Genomic DNA, 18,704 nt, shown 5'->3' with positions numbered 1-18,704 from the left:
TGGTATCAAAAATAGAATCAGTCCTGCCTAGAATATGGGCAAGTGTACTAGAGAACCACTGTATCAGAGAACCAGAGAGCACAGCTGCTCTGTGTCAGATCCTGCATAGATTATGAGCTGTATGCTATTCACAGGGGGTGCTCCTGCAACAACCCCACCTGTTCATTCCATTCTTCCCCAGCCTTACTGGGCTACCATAGCATTGTCCCCCCACTTGTGTGATGAAGTAATAAAGAATGCAGGAATAAGACACAGTGACTTGTTAGTGAGAAATGAGTGGAAGGCAGCCTCCAGTTGCTATGATAGTCCAGATAGGACATTAAGGAGTGTGGAGGAGAGGAGCCCAGCATCCTGCTGCTAGTCCAGGGGCAATTGAATCTTTTCTTTACACATGAAGGGTGGGGGCTGATGAAGCTCAGCCCCCTGTTGCTATGATGACGATGGTTATCAGCCATACTGTACCATCTACCAGGAAAAATTAGGGCCAGGCGCCCTTGATCGACCTAACAGATGCTAGTCAGCATGGTTACCAGTCCTTTTGCACTGCCCCATGTGCCAATAGGCTGATGATGACGATGGATATCAGTCTTATTGTACCATCAGCCATCCATAGCGTGGGGGGAGCAAGCATGTTGGTGTTGAGTGCTGCACCATCGCGTCTATCTGCAGCATTCAGTAAAGATAGGGTGACATGTAAAAGAGTCAAGAGGGGATTGTTTTCCCTTTCACTTCTGGGGGTGGGTGGGGGGCTGCGTAAATTGCCGAGCTATGCCCTGACCCACCGCGGACACTGTTTTTGACCCTAGAAGCATTTGGAGCTCAGCCAAGAATGCAAATCCTTTTCGGAGACAGCAGGAACTGTGGGATACCTTGCGTCCTCAGTCCCCCCTCCCTCCATGAGCGTCCATTTGATTCTTTGGGTTTCCGTTACGGCTCGTCACTCAGCAGCGTGCTGAGTCTCTGCTATGCCGTCTGTCCGGAGATTTTTTAAAAATACTTTGGACCAGGCGTAACATTACAGTAATTCCCCTAATTAGATGCAGGAGTCTCCGAGCGAGATCACCCTGAGGACGGTCACTGAAGGAGATAGAGAGCGCATGCTGCGTGAAAGCCAGCACAAACCAGGGCCCTATGCAGCCGTTCTCGGGGAGGCAGTGCTCCCTGAGTACCTCATGAAAGCCTCGCGCGGAAAAGTGTGCTACCACGGAGCACCCAATAAGGCAGCTCTCCCCAGGAACCTCCTGCGGAGGCTTTTCGATTACCTCCAGGAGAGCTTCGTGGAGATCTCCCAGGAGGATTTCTGTTCTATCCCCATATATAGAGAGACCTCCTTTTCACATACTTCAGATTCCTGTTATATTAAGAATAAAAGTTTACATGGTTAAAGCACTTACCGACTGCTCCTTCCCCTGATTCAGGATCCGGGTTAATGGCCGGGGACGGTTGGTAGGGGATCTCCGTGACGGTGATGAAGAGATCCTGGCTGTCGGGGAAACCAGCGTTGTAAGCGCTGTCGCCTGCCTCGTCCTCCACAAACCCTTCCTCATCTTCCCCGTCCGCGAACATCGCCGAGGAACTGGCCGTCGACACTGTCCCATCGTCAGAGTCCATGGTCACTGGTGGGGCAGTGGTGGCAGGCTCCGTAGCGTCCGTTTGCCGCTTTGATTTTTTGGTAGCCTTGTCTGGGGTCCTTGATTTTCACGCGGCGCTGCGTTGCATCCCGGCTGTATCCTCTGTCTCTCATGGCTTTGGAGACCTTCTCGTAGGTCTTTGCATTCCGTTTTTTGGAGCGCAGCTCCGAAAGCACAGACTCCTCGCCCCACACACCGATCAGATCCAAGAGTTCCCGGTCAGTCTATGCTGGGTCCCTCTTTCTATTCAGAGATTACATGAACTCCTCTGCTGGAGAGCTCTGCATCGCTGCCGGTGCTGCTGAGCTCGCCCCGATGTCCAACCACGAAATGAGATTCTAACTGTCCAGACAGGAAAAGGAATTCAAATTTTCCTGGGACTTTTCCTGTGTGGCTGGTCAGAGCATCCAAGCTCGGACTGCTGTCCAGAGCGTCAACAGAGTGGTGCAGTGTGGGATAGCTCCCGGAGCTAGTAAGTTCGATTTGCATCCACACCTAGCCTAATTCGACATAGCCATGTCGAATTTAGCGCTACTCCCCTCGTCGGGGTGGAGTACAGAATTCGAACTAAAGAGCCCTCTAGGTCGAATTAAATGGCTTCCTGGTGTGGACGGGTGCGCGGTTAATTCGAATTAACGCTGCTAAATTCGAATTAAAGTCCTAGTGTAGACCAGACCTCAGTGGTTTGAGCATTGGCCTGCTAAACCCAGCGTTATGAGCTCAATTCTTGAGGGGGCCACTTAGGGATCTGGGGCAAAATCAGTGCTTGGTCCTGCAAGTGAAGGTAGGGGACTGAACTCAATGACCTTTCAGGGTCCCTTCTAGTTCTATGAGATAGTATAATTGTAAAAGATATAGGAGTTTAAGGGCCAGATTCACTCAGGTGGTAATTCACTGGTGTAATCTGATCCCATAGCCATGCTAATTTTCCTGGAAAGACCGCCAAGTGTAAGGATGTCACAGGTGGCACTAGTCCTCTAAGAGGGAAGAGGCTAGTGCACATCTGTCTGGTCAGTGACCCTGGGCCCTAGAGGGAGGGAGATTGGGTGAGTCGGGTGTGAGAGTCAGTCAGGAGTGGGGCAGAGAGAGAGCAAGAGAAAGCACTTAAATGTGAGACTCTTGCTGCCTGAAAGAGAAGCTGCCGAGAGCAGAATGCTCTGCAGAGGCTCACTGGGACTAGGGAGACAGGGAGAAGCCTAGGTGGTGGGAATTGGAGACTCTGGCGGAAGAGAAGGCCCAGGGGAGTGCCACTGTGCTGTACGTGCAGCATGGAGCTGGGGAAAAAACCAGGGAGGGACATGAGACTGTGATTAAGCCCAGTGTGGGTGTATATTGTTTGCACTGTTGCTTTGTTTGTGTTTTTGAACTCTAGAAGGGGACTCTGGGGTAAGTCCGAGAGCCCATCAGTCGGAAGGATGACTGAGACTGATAAAGAGCCTGGAGTCACAGAAGGAAGTGGAGCTCGAATCTTTTGAATTATGTTATTGAACTTTATTTGGGGATTTGCAGTGTCCATATTAATCAATTACCTAATGACCTAGATGTTATTACCCTAAGAGAATGTTGGAGAAGTATTCTTGAGGAACCTGAGAAGGGAAAACCAAGGGTAGGGCAACCGGAGGACCATGCCACACCATGAGGGTGCACTCCAACATGGTGATCCTATGACAAAGGATTATACTTCTGTTGGGTACAACTAACATAGCCCTGTCTTGATGGGCTAACTCATCTGAGTTAGCTTAACTTGATAGGAAAGTCCTCTTACTGCTCATTAATAAGCAGGCTAACTCATTTGAAGCTGTCTTGGAGTGTAGTACAGGAAGTCTAGGCTACAACATAGCCAGCTAACATGGCTGTAAATGTATTGGCCCGCATCTTAGTGAACACTAAGAAGGCTTTCTGTCATGTTTGAATTAACATAATTGAAAAATACACCCTTTTTACCTGTCAAGACAGGGCTATAGGGGTTTTCACGCCACTCCTTACACACACACACCCACCCACACACACACCCACACACACACACACACACACACACTCTCTCTCTCTCTCTCTCTCTCTCTCCCCCCCACCCCCACCCCTGCTGGTGTAGTAGGGAAAAGGGTCCATTACATTCCTGAAGTACAAGAACTCTAAACTGTGTTTTCACCTCCTTGGAACCTTTGTTGCCTGGGATATGTCAGTGCATCTCTCACAGAGTGCTGATACTGTATAGGGCCAGTCCCCTGCATGAAGCATCAGCAGGATTAGGAGAAAGCAAAGGTGAGTTTTAAGCCACTTTTGCACACAGACCCTGAGCTGTACTCTCTGCCCCACAGTGACATCCAGGGACTTGCCCTCTATTTTCCGTAAGATGTGTTTATTTTAATCCTTGGGAAGGATATAGGCACCTTTTTATTTTAATTTAGCATAAATTGTCATGAAAAGAAAAAGAAAACCCCAATGTGTTTTGCCACATTGTGTCTGAACCATTATAATTTTTACTTGCATGAAATATGAAAGCTATTGAAATTTAAAAGGAAAATATATGCATGATCTATGTAAAAATATACCTTAGTATTTTAAAAAGTTCTGTTCTTCTGGTTTCAAGAAACTCATTCAAACTCCAATTCAGAACGTACTTAAGCATGTGTGAAAATTAAGCATGTCTGTAATCTCATTGATCTCAGTAGGACTATTCACAAGCTTAAAGTTACACACATTCATAAGTACCTTGCAGAATCAATGCCTTAAATACCTGGTGACCAGTAGGGCAGTCTGATCTCATTTACATTTTCTGATAATTTATTATATTTTAAAACTTTAAACAAAAATGTTGAATTACTCAAAGCCAGCGAATGGTGCACCTGGCTAGAGTTAACCACATATTTCTCTCACTGTTACCTACATTTTCTCTTCTCCCATTCTTTTAGTTTGTTTGTAACATTATCATTTACAGCTGGCTGGAAATTTTCCAACCAAACATTTTTTGTCAGAAAATGATGATTCATCAAAATGTTTCCCAGAAATATTTTAGCTCTGACAAACTTCCACCAAAACACAGGCAGGGTTTCAATAGAAACCTGTCCCAGACTGCTTGGGTAGGGTTACAACAGAAATCTGCCTGGTTTCCTGTCAGTTGCGGGAGTCTGGGCTCCCAGGATCTGTGGTTCTGGGTCAGCTCTGCCATACAGACAACTTCAGAGTTGGGGATTGCAAGACTTCCAAGGGTCCTGGATCCAGACTGGAACCCTGGAAATCCTGGGATTCCAGCTGGAGGAAAAGAGTCTCTAGGGCTAGGCTCCCTGCTTCATAGCAGGGGCCTGGGAAGCCCTGAGAATCCTGGCTTGTGTTCCTCACTCCACGGCAGGAAATCAGTAGACTACCGCCAACTCCAGAGGGCTTCCTCTGGAGGCTGGCACCTCCATTTTGTTTCAGAAAAATTGAATGCAAATATTTAAATGTTTCAAAAATGAAAAATGTTCTGAATTTCCATTCTGAGAGAAATTTCTAGTTTTTATTTTGATTGAGAATGAAAACTTTTTTGAAATGTCAGAATTTCCTATAGAACAGAAAGAGTTTCAAACAGCTCTACTCATGTTGCATTAAATTAGACTGTAACCTTCATGGCAGGCACTCTTTCTCACTATCTGTTTGTACGTCAGCTAGTTAAGTAGGGCCCTTATCTTGATTAGAGCATCTGGGTGCTACTGGAATGCAAATAATAAACAGCGGAAATGTGCTAAAACTTCTGGGATAATAAAGCTCATGACATTTGGAACAGATGGAGTTTGGGAAAAATCAGAGGTTAAGAAAGATATATGCCTGTCTTTTAACAACTGCTATCCTTCAAACAGCCTCCCATAGATCATCTCTTATTCCAACAGAGGACATTTTGTAGGCACCATAGGCAACTATTGTTTCTAGAACTATTTTTGGTTGCAAGTGGATGTTCTTTAATTCATCTCTCCACCCTCCGAGCAGTCCAAAGCCAGGAATGGGACCTGGTTTCTTTTAATTAGTTTCCTCTTGCAGAAACATTCCATTTTCCTCTCAGCTAGGGGGTCTTAACAAATATGACAATTTAAACTATAACAAATTCAATTATTTTATTGAGCAGCTGCCAGAAGAACAACAGGACCAGTTTAGGTCCATTATACACGGGCGGTCAGCTCTTGGCAAAGGGATCACTCCAGACCTCCTTGGATGTGGCAGATGATGCACCATGGTCTATTTTCACAGCAGTGAACATGAGACAACGGTTAGGCTTTCCAAGAGAAGTTCAGAAAACTGTCAAAGACCTCCCCTTTGGCAGTCACAAGCTCTTTGCTGACTCAATGGATGAATCTCTCCACACCTTAAAGGACTCGAGAGTCATGCTGTGGTCCATAGGGATTTACACTCTTGTAAGTAAATAGAGATTTAGTATGTCTCAGATGGCACAAAGCCCAATATTCAACATATCATAGTCTAGACCCTCTGAACCCCCGCCAAGAGACTAAGATACTCAAAATAAACCTCCTCCCACTACAGTTTGTAGTACAGTCACCTGAAGTGGAACATCCACAGCAACACTGTCCCTGTGGGTGGGTCTGTCTCCTACTTGCCCTCCTTCTTCTTTTGCTTCAGAATCTTCCTTGTGAGTCTTTGAAGTAGAGAGGAAACTAAGGGCAGTTCGCCCACGCAACCTTATATAGCTTTATGGTACGAGGTATGAGGATGTGTGTGGTGCATGCATGGGCCAAATGGGCACTGCTACTAAAATCTCCAATCAAAGGTGCAGGTGCACCTGAAGTGGAGTACCCACGGGGGGAGGGGTGGAAAGCTCAAAAAATTCCAGTTAATGCAGGAGGTGAATAACCTCTCCATCTCTATATTCCCAATTTTCAGCCATCTATGTACACACCTATCAATTAAGTAATATGCCACAGGATCTTAGAGAACCTAGAGTTCATAATGCATATAAAACTCAAGTCAACCACTTGCAAAGTTATGGTTCAAGAAAGGTAATAGGCACTCTTTCTTCCATCCGTTTTATCTATATTCAAAACAGCATAATGTAGCTGTTCCCAGTATCTGGCAACTTTATTGTTTTCTTCCATTACTGCTGTGCAGTAGACATTATTTACTTATTATATAGATTAAGATTATGCTCCCTCTAGAGAATGAAAAGGAAAATGAGGAACAAGGCAGGCATGTTTTCTTCACAAGGAGGTTGAAATAGTAAGATGATTTTTTGACTAGTTTATGGAGTAGTAAGCAGATTACTTCTGTGGTAAACTGATGTGGCTCTGGGAATGAAATGATCTTGGCCAGAATCCTACATACAAGTATATAGTAACTTCTGGAAGTGGAAGGCTAAATGTTTGCTATGAAAAGTTTCTGCAGAGATAGAGAAGGATTAGGTCACTGATATGACTTCAAACAGATTTCAGTTTACAATCTACTTTCTGCTTTCCTTATTCCAGTTAATGCCTCCTAATGTTCCATACTTGCCCCATAGATGCCATAATAGAAAACATTCATTTATCGACTGAAGTGGTTGCATTAATTCAGCCCAAATGCACTGTGCCTATCAATAGGCCTGCTCTGCTCTCCAGACAAATGATCATCCAGAAAGTTGGAGCTTGCTTTGTTTGAGACAACTGTCCAAGGTCCTGACCAACACTATTGAGAGAGATTCTGTTTCTATTCAAACTTATCACAGAATAGTTATTTTCCAACTGTATAGCCATTCAGGATTTTGTTTGAGCCCCCATGGTTTACAAACTAGGCCAGGGGTAGGCAACCTATGGCATGGGTGCCGAAGGCGGCACGTGAGCTGATTTTCAGTGGCACTCACACTGCCCGGGTCCTGGCCAACAGTCCAGGGGGGCTCTGCATTTTAATTTAATTTTAAATGAAGCTTCTTAAACATTTTTAAAACCTTATTTACTTTACATACAACAATAGTTTACTTATATATTATAGACTTATAGAAAGACCTTCTAAAAATGTTAAAATGTATTACTGGCACACGAAACCTTAAATTAGAGTGAATAAATGAAGACTCGGCACACCACTTCTGAAAGGTTGCCGACCCCTGAACTAGGCTATTTGGAAGGAACTGGACATATCAGAGTTGTTTCATTTTTCTGGGATTCTGGAGTGCTAAGCAACTAGTTTCTAAACTTTCAATATCAATAAATTAAAAAAGAAGTAAATCATTATTATTGGTGGTGGTAGTGGTGTCTAGTGATCCCAACTGTAACTTGGTTCTCATTGTGCTAGGCATTGTCCAAAAACATACAAAAGAGACAGTCCCTGTCCTAAACAGTTTACAATCTATGTAGATGAGGCAGTCAAAGATGAGAGGAGAAATACTAATTCTTCCGCCCAGGCAGTGAGGCATTCATGGTTAAAGGCTTTTGCCTTTGGAATTTGCTCTTTTTTGGCACTTGGCAAGACCCCAATTTGATGATATTTAGGACAGACATCAGGTTCACTTATTTTATTAGTGTGATATTATGCCCCATATTCTTCATAGAAATATTGTTATGGTATGAATATAGCATAACTAAGATATTTTTTATGCAAGATGGGTCATGAGGTATCATTGGAAAGGTTAAGATTTACTGAACGTGATTATACTACTTGTATGCATGTATCATTTCTGTAACTGAAATTAGGAATATGGACTATGTATCAATTACAAAAGTGCTTGCACCTGGGGAACGCTCACCAGACAGTAGGCAATCAGCCTGGATGAGCCATTAGGAAGGACAATAGGATTTTGAAGATATGAATATCCCTCCTTCCTGAGAAGTTTCCTGGGATGCTGCTCTGACACTCCAGGGTCAGGTGATCATGTCACCTGGTACTGGACACCATCTTGGACTTCTAGTATTTTTCCATTAAGAGGGTGCGGGGGTCAAACTGGGAAACAAAGGATTCCTGCCATATGCAAATCCTATTTAAGGCTGGGGAGTGAGTTAATCTAGGTTCTTGTCCACTGCCTCCCCACTCAGGAAGGAAGACTGCTGAAAGCACCTGAACAAACAAAGGAACTAAGCTGGGGATGAGGGGCAGGGGCTGAGCCCAGGTGAGAAAAGTTTAGCCTGTGAAAGGAATACCTGGAGATTTAAGCTTCAAGCAGTGCAGTTACCTTCAAAAAAATCGGCAACCTGCATAAAACAACATTTAGTATGAGAATTTGCTACTATTAACCAGTAAATTTAGTGTAATAAGCTTAGTTTGCATGTTTTGTTTTATTTGTTCAGTAATCTGTTTGCTATCCCTTATAATCACTTAAAATCTACCTTTTGTAGTTAATAAACTTGTTTTTTGTTTATTCTAAAACCAGTTTATGTAATTCATAACTGGGGAGGGGGAGGAAGAGAAAGCTGTGCATATCTGCCTCCACATTGAGGGAGGGGAAGATTTCCTGAGCTTACGCTGTATAGATCTCTGTGCAGTGCAAGACAATATAATTTTGGGTTTGCATCCCAAAGGAGGTGTGCACTTGATTGCTGGGCAATCCCCGAGCTGAGTCTTCACACACAAAGCTGATCTCAGTGTCTGTGTAACTTTTTGCAGTGGGGTGTGTCCCTACTTGTGTGTGTGTGTGCTGGAGAAGGCTTGAGGGCCTGGCACAGCAGGACAGCGTGAGGGAGCCCAGGCTGGTGGAACGGGCGGGCTCAGTGAGACCCCCGTATATCAGCTGGCACCCTGGAGTGAGGGGAACAACCCATCAGAGTTAGATTTTGGTTTTATTTTGTTTTCTGGTGTGGCTTTGGTTGTTGCTCTGGATTAGACCCCTTCAAACAGTTGATCTGCCAATATAGGATGATGACAACTTCGGTTGTGGTCATTTAAGTATTATTTGATCCACCTACTGTGGGTGGCATTATGTAACTTTTGTTTTATTTTAGGTTTTGTAACAAAATGCCTACTCACATGGTGATAAGTACTATAAAGTTAATTAAATTTAAGTACCTCTCCATCCTCTAAGAAAAAGCTGTTTTGTGACTTGACTTAGCAGTATTTCTCAACGAAACTCAAAAAATATCCCTAAGCTTTCTATAGCAACAGTCTTCCTTTTCTCCAGTGGGAAGAATGTTAATGTCATAAATGTTTCAACTCCAATACCAAAAGGTCCACTGAAACGTCATGTGGCCTTGGAAAAATGAATTGTGTAATCATACAGTGGGATCTAACATTTAAAGAGCTGATGCGACTCACTGGAGTTCCTGAATTTAACTGTCTGACCGAACAGATTGGGTATTCTTCCTCAACTCATCACCTGAGATATGTAATAGGGCACAGTGTAGAAGTCTAATAAATTCATGTATCTGATTCTTGTTTGGACTAAGGCCCCTTTGCACTTCGAGTCCAAAAAGTGGGTTAAACTGTTCAATTTCCTTACCCTCATGTTCAAGCCCCTTTGCACTGCTAGAGTGGTGTAAAGGGACCGTGGTGCAAATAAATATCAGGCCCACGTAAAATAAATTTAAAGTGCTTGATGTTGGTATACTTAGAGACTAAGGGCCTGCTGCTGCAAAGTGCTAACCACTATGTGAGGTGCTCTCAACAGCCAATTATCTTGTTTGGGAACAGAGGGTGCTTAGTACATAGCATGATCCCACACTAAAGCACAAATGCATATACCTCTGAAGGAAGGATTATAGTGTTCTACCACTGCTGAAGGATTGGAGGATTTAACTACAGCTTGTGAGAGTAATCGTGTTTGATTTTACTAGCCATCCTACTTGCTAAGGTCATGCTGCCCACCTCCTGTGAGTCAGCTGGAGGAGATAAAGTTTTAATTGTGAGGAGGGGGAGTCTTAAAAAAAGAAAAGAAAAAGAGGAGCCTTCTATCATACTAAATATCCCTGAGTAATTGTAGAACCTACCTTGCTTTACATTTCAGCTTCTTCATACTGTTTGATGCTTTAGCAATCAGATTGTAAAACAGGAGATCCGTATAAACAAAATTAATACAAACAAACTAAAATCTAGTACTGTATGCCAAAGCATTTCCATAGAAACCCACTACAGTCTAAACAGAGATAATGGAAACCACAGGAACTGTAGAAAAATGTTTGCATTCTGCAGTTATACTCCCTCTTTTTTCCCCAGTACATTCACCCCTGGCTTACAGAAGATGCACACACCTAGAAGAGAAAGTAATTGTAAATGGTTAATTTCAAACTGTCAAAAGCCAGGCTACACAAACTTCACATGGAAATTACAATCAGAATTTATGATGCTGTGATTGGGTATTACAAGACACATGGTAAGCCCACCTGCTATTCTGGAGTAACCTGACAGAGGACTAGGTTAGTAGTAGCTCATAGGCGTAACAGGATGATTTAAAGGCATTATGGAAATTGTCTAAACTTTTCCAACCAGGTATAATCATCTGGTGTTTAGAATACTGGTAGCAGCCAGCAGACAATTCACTCTATGGTTCCCATTGTTCTAAGACCACTTGAGCTGAGCTAGTCTTAGGGCTTGTCTACACGCTGTAGCAATGCACACTACAGGAGTGTAATTTCTAAAGTGCACTAATGTGTTGCATCTTGGGGTACGTCTACACTACCCGCCGGATTAGTGGGTAGTGATCGATCCCCAATCGCTCTGTCGTCAACTCCTGTGGTAAGAGGCGGAAGCGGAGTCGACGGGGGAGCAGTGGCAGTCGACCCCGTGCTGTGAGGATGCAAGGTAAGTTGACCTAAAATACGTCGACTGCAGCTACGCTATTCTCGTAGCTGAAGTTGTGTATCTTGGGTCGATCCTGCCCCTCAGTGTAGACCCGGCATTGGTTTGTGCACACTAAAAAGCTCCCTAGTGCACTCAGTTCCAGTGCCCGACTCCACCTATCCCTGGAGCAGCTGTTACAGTGGAAAGCCAGTTTTGCCCCTTTAGCCCTGTGCTGCAAGAAGCATGCCCAGCTGCGCAGTGGGGATGGTGCATGTGCAGTCTGGTCAGCACTAGGTGATGTGAGAGGCTTATGCATGCTCACTGAGGATGGGTTCTTCAAAGATTTTAGTAATGAAGGTCTAGCAAGTCTCTACAGAGCATCTGCATACTGCAATTTTTCAAAGGCTTATAACTTTGCCACATTTTCACAGGGGAATAAATAGCATACCCCCAATGCAATGGATATTCCCTTGTCACATTTTAAGCATGGGGGTCTAGAGCTGTTCAAAGAACAGGTCACCAGAATTTTTTTAATATGAGCAAAACACCATATTTTTCATTTACGTGGATATTGGAAATGACTGAACTAATAAGAAGAAGAGAGAGAAAATTCAGCCTGAGGCAGACCCCGGCATATAAAACTTCATCCCAACCAGTTAAAGTTTGACAAAGATACAAGCAACTGAAAATATTTCCCATCACTGCCTATAATTTAAAACACAATCCATTTGATTTATATGCTGTAACACTGGACACACAAATGTAAACTTCATCCCTGCAGCATGCACAGCCTCAGCACAGGCCTCTACAGAGATTGTAAACTTTGTTGCTCCTCAGCTGCTTCCATCCCACTGTGATGTGACTCAGAACATTCATGTGGAAGGACCCACGGAATAAATGTGAAAAGTCCCATTCCCTGGGCAAGGCCCTGACATGTGCTGTGCATTACTGAGAGGGGAAAACAGCCATATTTAAATTTTCATATGGTTCAAATTTTTTTATTAAGATTAAGATTAAGATTAAAAAAAAGTGAACGGTACAGAAGTTTCTGGTTATCAGGGAATAATGTACAGATTATCAAATTTGGTTTAAGATTCGATGGCGTAAGGAATACATAATCTGCAATATCCCCGGTTGGGGGTAAATGGTTAACGGGTCAAAGTACAGACATTGAGATATGAGGGTATGTTGTTCATATAATGGCTATGTTCAGGTGTGGAGTATAATGAGTGGATACAATGATTAGGATGGATTTACCCTCATTTGGTGAGATTTAATGTTCACTGAGTTTACAGTTCCAGTTCATATGGTCCAACGGAAAGAGTCTCTCGGTCCCTTTCTCGTAGTTGATGCACAACGTCGCTCCGGCTCACGCCTCCTGGTACTGTCAGTGGCTGGTGGTGTATTCGGTGTAGATGTCCCTGGACCATCGGATGGCGTCTGAGACCATGAGGCACCTTTCCCAAAAGGCTAAGGCTCTCAGCCCTGCTCTGATTGCTCATGGGTATTTCTGTCATCTAAGAGCAGCCAACCCACTTTGCAAGTGCTTTTTGGTGCCACAGCTCTGCGGGTGACTGGCTGATTCCCCTCAAGCGCCAGTCTCTGGGCAACCAGCTTGCACCCGCCCAGCGCACTCTGTCTGCACCTCTGATTTCAGTGGCTCCTGCAATAGTTTCATTGAGATTCTGGGGGTTCCATTAGGTTGCCTCAGTCTGGCCCCTAAAATGGCACCTGCGACGGTGGCAAGAGCCGTGGCCCACAAACGGACGGACCTGCGACCAGGCGACCCCGCCCCGCCAGCCCTGAGGCCCCGCCCCTCACCCGCCACGCGGAAGCGGGGCCCCACCCCTCCCAGGTTCCCCGAGCAAGCCCCGCCCCTCTCACCTATGACGCAGCGGCAGCTCAGGAGCGTCAGGGCGAGAAGCTCCACTTCCGGGTTCCTTGCTGCGTCTGTGCGCGATGACGTCATATCCACAGACCCCGGAAGTGGAACTCGAAATTGGCAGCGGCGCCGTGAATCGCGGAGGGGAAACAGACAGGAGAGGTGGCGCGTCTCCCGGTAACAACGCCTCGCCCCGCCCCGCCCGGCCCGGCCCTTCCGGGACAAGGGGCACTAGGTACGTGGCGCTTCGTCCTGGGGGGCGAGGGGAATGTCTTGCCGCGTCCCCGCGCTGCTGCTGGAACCACCGATCGACAGTCCCGTCCTCCCCCCCCCCCCGTCAGTGACAGCGACTCCCCTGCGCGGGGCACCTGGTGCCGGACTGTTCCGTGGCCGGGGCCGCCCCTCACCAGAGAGCCTGTGACGCAGCCTGCCCTGGGGAGTCGGGCTCCAGTCCCCTCCGCCGCTGTACACCCGGCGCCCCCGGCTGAGAGTGTCACACTGGTGTGTGTGTGTGTTTGTCTCCTTCCGTCTCCCAGCAGAGCGAGCCCTGCTCCCTCTCCAAGATTGTCACATTGCTCAGAGCCTCCCCGTAGGGTGACCAGACAGCAAGTGTGAAAAATCGGGACGGGGATGGGGGGGCAATAGGAGCCTATATAAGAAAAAGCCCCCAAAATAGGGACTGTCCCTATAAAATCGGGACATCTGGTCACCCTACTCCCCTGCACGCACCAGAGAGAGCCCCCCCCGTCCTACCCTGGAGAGGGCCTGCATTCCCGTCTCCTTCCCTACACACATGGTCTCAGTGTCCCTCGCCCCCGGAGGCTTCCCGTGCCCCATAGGGGAAGTCACAGTAGCCAGACGTTTCCCAGATAGGTCAAATGTCTAAGCGTTAAACTTATTCCTGGAATGAATGATATGGTCCTTGGGTTGTATGTGTCCCTCAGACTTCCCTGATGATGGAGGGAGGCTTATTATTTCTTACTTTCATTGTGGTAGTGCCTAGGGGCCAGAGTTCTGTTGTGCTAGTCATGGCACTAATGTGTAACAAACCTGTAATAGTCCCTGCTCTGAAGAAGTGGTTTTTTACCTATGAAAGCTCATGCCCAAATAAATCTGTTAGTGTTTAAGGTGCCACTGGACTCCTCTTTAGTCCTGCCCTGAAGAGTTTGTGATCCAAGTTTGTACAGGGATTAAGGGTAGAATATGCTCCTTATGTAAACTTTTTAACTATACCAAAGTATTGAAAGAGACTCTTCTTCCCTAGTTGGGTTATCATTATACAGTGTAAATGTGCTCTGTACTGGTATATTTCTGTTCCTGGACAGTAAGAATAATAAGTTATACTGGTGTAAGTCACATTTATACAATTACAGCTGCATCCACATGAAGGGTTGTACTGGTTTAACTATATTGGTAAAAAATCATACCATAACTGACAAAAACTGTGTGTAGACCTTAAGAGTTAACACTCATTTGAGTTGAGTGGAGACAGTTATCAACTTATAGAGCTGTTTAGTCTGTTTGCAGACTCAGGAAGATTACACAGCTTCAGTTTTCAATTGATTTATCCATAGTTCGTTTTTGGAAGATTTTCTTCACAACCATAAGGGCTAGAGACTTATTTTTTTTAAGTGTCTTTGATTCTGAGGAACCTGTTTGCTTGTTATTGTCATGTGGGTCTGTTTGACATTACTGGACATCTTTGCTCTTTCCCATCCAGACAGCATCAAAAAAGTCAGGCCCTAGTCATGGATAGAGAAGATGCACAGATCCTCCTCTCCACCCTTAGAGCAGTAACTGTGGCTTAACTCCCTTCTTTACCCATAGAACTGAAAGCAGAGTGTCAGAGCCTCCCCCCCACAACAAGCAAGAATCACAATGGCCAGGGTGTCTCTCTCACTGTCTGAAGAGAGAGAACATAAGTGAGTCACAATTGCCAGTGCCTCTCCCTGAGAGTAATACTGATTATTGTCTTCTTCCTCCCCATTGAGTAATATGAATCATAGGGTCAATACTGCTTCTTTACTGTCCCTGATGACAGTAATAATAATTTCTTACTCCCTGGTGAATTATTGCTAATCCCTTTTGCCCCCTACCAGTAAATGTTGGCCTGTTCTACCCCTCCCCAGTGAGTAATAATAGCTATTGTCCTTTTTTCCTATCAGGGTAATATTTGTCAGTATTAATGGTTATTGTTCCCTGTCCCCCAAAGGAGTAATAATGGCAACACCTCTTCCACATGCAGAGGTTTTTAATGGTGAATGTTACTTTCTTCACTCCAACCCCTATAGTACTGTAGGTTTGTATTGTAGTTTAACATTTTGTAAATACATGCTTTTATACGTTGATGAAATAAATAAGCTCGTCGTATACCCAGGAGGTATTCTGAGTTTTTTCTTTAACTTCAGAAAGGTGTATCCCTAGGTGTATCCCTCCAAAGCCTTGCTGTACTAGAGGGTTGCACTTGTACCTTTTTTCAGTCCACACTAACCACCCTATTTCAAAATATTGATACAAAATATTGATACAAAATGTTACATGGCTGTTGCAATAACTGCATTGTGCATCATGTATCATGCAGTTTGCAGCCCAGGTCCCTGAAGCAGGGATTTTTAGAATTAGCTAGCCCTATTTTGAAAGATGATGCATTATTTTTCTCAAAATATAAAGTAACATTTCTCATTGTACATGCAATTTTTTATTTTGTAAAATTATTTGGCAGTTGTATTGTTATAAAATAGAAAGTTCATAGGCATAAAATCACACAAGCTGTGGTAACTCAAAACAAGTAAGTAATCAGACAAGCACAGGAGACACTTGACATTGTGCACTGGTTGACAAAGGGATTGCAGAAGTACTGTGGAATTGTGCTGGGAGTGCCAACAGCAATGGGGAAGCTATAATACCAATACTTTTGGTTTACACTAGCCCAGCCAATGGTACAGTGGCCTGATGCAGGATATGATAGTGACAAACCTTGCTTTGAACAGTCACAGTTGTAGTGGTGCGTCTTTCTAAAAAAATTTCTCTTCACTTCTTAGTCTCTACATCATGCCCTGCCACTAAAACAGCTGTTCTTCACAGAAAGAAGCAGAAGTAAAACTAGCAGGACTTCTGTTTCAGTTTCCTGTTGAGAGGCAAACGAACAGTAGTGTGACACTTATGCAGATCACATCAGTGTAACTGCTGTTCTGTTATTGGTAAGGTGTGTACAGGAGCCACAGAGGTATCAAACTGGTACTGCTAGGCATGGCTTTGATACTTCTACACATAGCTGTTCCACACTGGGAGTGGCGATACAACTGATTGGATTCATTTTCTTTTTTTTAGTTTTGTAAGCTGTTTGTTCTCTTCGATCAGCAGAAAAGTTAAAGGATAATGTCAGTTTCACTAATTGGCTGCTGGGGCCCTCTTATCCAAGGATTGACTATACAGTTCTGCAAGACTTGATCCTTATATGTTAGTTAACTTTCATGTAGGCTGTAAGATGAACATTACAAGAGATGTACTTGGAGGACTGGACAACCTAGGACAGTGGTAATAAGAACAGAGAGCCTTTTCTAGGTTGCTGGTCACATTGACTAGTCAAAAATTTACTGTGTGATATCTATTTGGCCTATCTGAAATGGATTAGTAATTTCAACCTAATCCAGTTAATTAGAGGTGGTCCCTCCAGTTCAGGTTAGTAGTATGTCGATGAATTAATATAGGGAAGCTTACAGGTCACTGCCCTTAGTTTACCTGTAGATAAATAGGGAAACTTCTATCTCTGTGGAAGTCATTCTGTCAGCCTTGATTATTATTAAATTCCCAACAAAAGAAATTGCTGTTTCTGGAAAAGGGATAACAACTGAACATAATGAACAAAACCGTCAATTTACATAAATGCTGTGATTCCACTGAGGGTAGCAATGCTGTAGTAAAGAGTTTGAGAAATGAGAATGCTTGAGAAAGAGTTTCTGTTGAACTATGTAGCCCCTTCTGTATTTTTTTTACTACTGTTTTAATGCCATTTCTCTTAAGACTATGCTACTTAATTTTTTGTGTGGTAATTTAAATGACCATATAATAGATGCTTTGGCAGTACAGTATGTAAGTAGGTAAAGTAGGTACTCTACTGTCAACTACTGGAAACTTTCTCTAATATTCTGCCAAGTTAGTCTGTATCCACAAAAACAACGAGGAGTCTGGTGGCACCTTTAAAGACTAACAGATTTATTTGGGCATAAGCTTTCATGGGTGTAAAAACCCACTTCTTCAGATGCGTGGAGTGAAAATTACAGACGCAGGCATAAATATACTGACACACGAAGAGAAAGGAATTACCTTACAAGTGGAGAACCAGTGTTGACAAGGCCAATTCAGTCAGGGTGAATGTGGTCCACTCCCAATAATTGATGAGGAGGTGTCAATACCAAGGGAGGGAAAATTGCTTTTGTAGTGAGCCAGCCACTCCCAGTCCCTGTTCAAGCCCAAATTAATGGTGTTAACAAATTAAAATAATCTTAAATGCTGCTACTTTGAGTCTGCCCTATCCAACATTTTGAGTCTGCCTATTTTTCTTTTTAGGAGATGCAATTTCTAAATGAACCTAATTTGGAATTCAAATTAAATAAATGGTGTAACTTATAGACTAGAAGGAGTAAAGTTTTCATTGATATCAGTTAGTTAATGGGGTTTTTGCCATGGGCCTCAATGATAGAATATAAAACATAAAATAGACTTGTCATGAAAAGCCTAAAATCTTTGAAAATTATGAAATACCAATGTGTCGGTTGTTCAGTTTTTGTGTTTGCACAGAGAAACACTCAAGTTGGGGATTTGAAATGAGTGATCAGTCTTGTGATCAGGAAACATATGGGGCCTTGGCAGGGGCCAGGATGCTTGCTCTTGGGCTCTCTCATCCTGAATCTGTCGACTAGATTGCTGAGAGCAGCTGAGATGAAAAAAGAGTAGATGTCAGGAGCTTTGGCAGAACCTGGTCCCCTTTCTCCTAACAGCTACTGAATTCTTTCCCATCCCTCCCATTCCTGTACTTAGTGATCTAATCTTCAGGCTCAACATGATAGAGACCAAGAGCAGGTCACCTGGCTTCTGCCAAATCCTCTTCACCACCATCTTGTTTCAGCAACTTGTAGGGGACAAACCCAGTGATGAGCTGCTAAAATCTTAACAACTGGTTCCCTACCGGGTCTTTGGTACTTCGGCAGCGGGTCCTTCACTCACTGTGGGTCTTTGGCAGCGGGTCCTTCAGTGCCGCCCAAGACCCGGAGCGAGTGAAGGACCTGCCGCCGAAGACTTGGAGCACTGCCCGGTGAGTACAAGCCCCACATGTATTTTTACGTGGTTTTTTTTTTTTTAAGTCATCCCTGCCGGGGCCCTTCTGAAACTGTTCGAATTGGGCCCTGCACTTCCTAAAGCCAGCCCTGCACATCAGGATTGCAAAATTGTATCGGGGGCCGGGTAGGGAAGGCTGTGCCCCCCAAAACAGCCTTACCCCCACCCACATCCTGCCCCCGACTGCCCTCCTC

The 18,704-nt window shown here is 44.4% G+C and overlaps 1 protein-coding gene and 1 long non-coding RNA gene across 2 annotated transcripts in view; one reads left to right on the top strand and one right to left on the bottom strand.

The window, feature by feature from the left end:
* Positions 1-13,371, bottom strand: part of LOC123373270 — a 50,209-nt gene extending 36,838 nt beyond the window's left edge. The window contains exon 1 of the long non-coding RNA XR_006580637.1: positions 13,176-13,371. This is a non-coding gene — a long non-coding RNA (uncharacterized LOC123373270). The remainder of the gene's footprint in view (positions 1-13,175) is intronic.
* Positions 13,286-18,704, top strand: part of FAM172A (family with sequence similarity 172 member A) — a 340,598-nt gene continuing 335,179 nt past the window's right edge. Inside the window, 1 exon segment of the mRNA XM_045022184.1 lies at positions 13,286-13,408. The gene's annotated coding sequence lies outside the window, so the exon portion shown is untranslated.

Source organism: Mauremys mutica, chromosome 6 (assembly GCF_020497125.1).
Source record: "Mauremys mutica isolate MM-2020 ecotype Southern chromosome 6, ASM2049712v1, whole genome shotgun sequence".
In the NCBI taxonomy this organism is placed as follows: domain Eukaryota; kingdom Metazoa; phylum Chordata; order Testudines; family Geoemydidae; genus Mauremys; species Mauremys mutica.
Note: the sequence above shows the minus strand (reverse complement) of the source record. Positions and strands in the feature narration are given on the sequence as shown.